This window comes from Manacus vitellinus, unplaced genomic scaffold, assembly GCF_001715985.3.
Source record: "Manacus vitellinus isolate BGI_N305 unplaced genomic scaffold, ASM171598v3 scaffold_26_pilon, whole genome shotgun sequence".
In the NCBI taxonomy this organism is placed as follows: Eukaryota; Metazoa; Chordata; class Aves; order Passeriformes; family Pipridae; genus Manacus; species Manacus vitellinus.
The window spans coordinates 8,364,783-8,365,885 of NW_021939960.1; positions in this window are offsets into that span (position 1 = coordinate 8,364,783).

Genomic DNA, 1,103 nt, shown 5'->3' on the forward strand with positions numbered 1-1,103 from the left:
TATTTTTCCACATCTTCACGGCACGTTGGCAAAGCTGCGTCTGACAAGCAGCCAAGAGAGCAGAGGGAGGGAGCATTTTGGAGATGTCACTATCACAGCCATCGGCTGTGACAGGAGAAGGTGACCCCTGACAGCCCCGTGATGCTGCTGAGGGACCCCAGGGGAAAATGGGGGTGTCAGCCCGGGCTACAGGCATTGATGCTTCTCCTGGGCTGTTCCCACAGAGCCAGCACTGAGGGGAAATGGGGACAGTCCCAAAGCCACGAGAGTTCGAGGGAGCAGGCAGGGCACCCTAACAGGCTGCAGCCTTGGGGTGCTCAGAGATGGGACATCAGGCAGAGATGGGGAGATGTCCCCTTGGTGTGACTGGGGCAGAGGCTGTGAAGGTCCCCAAGGGATGTGTGTGGGCTGTGGTAGCAGAGGGAACCCCAGGATTTGGGGTGCAAGGGAGGAGGACGAGGTCAGTGCTGGCACAGAGTGCAGGGAAAGGCTGGGGTCACCACACAAGGATGTCCCCCAGGGCTGGGTCTGAGCCTGGAGGTGGCAACAGGGTCCCTCAGAAGAAGGGGATGGGGCTGGGGTGCTGCAGGACCCCCCCTTGCATGGGGCTGCAAGACATGGGTGTGGGCTTAGTGAAGGGTGTCACTGGGAGCAGCACACAGGAAAGGGTAGAGAGGATACACAGGCAGAACCTAAGGGCAGGGCAGGGGGGGACAGGGCCCAGAACAGGGATCCTCCAGGTGTGCTCAGGGTGGGTGGCACCAAAGAGGGGCAGCAGAGAGACCTTGTAGGGGAGCCTGCAGGGACAGGATGGAGGTGGGTGATGGGAACAGCAGGGAGCAGGCCTGGAGCAGGTACCCCAGGGGGAACCCCAGGGCTGGCAGGGCTGATGGGGTGCCCAACGGCACAGTGGGGGGAGCCCAGGGGTGGTTATGCTGGAAAAACAGTGAGTTAAAGTGGAGGGAGGGGTGTTATGAGAGCTGAGGGGACCTCTGGGTGCTCCTGAGAGCAGGCACTGCCATTGAAGGATTTGAGCAAGGGGGTGATGGGGAGCAAGGGAGGGCAGCAGCAGTGCCTGGGGAGGGGGTGCTGGAGAAGGGTGT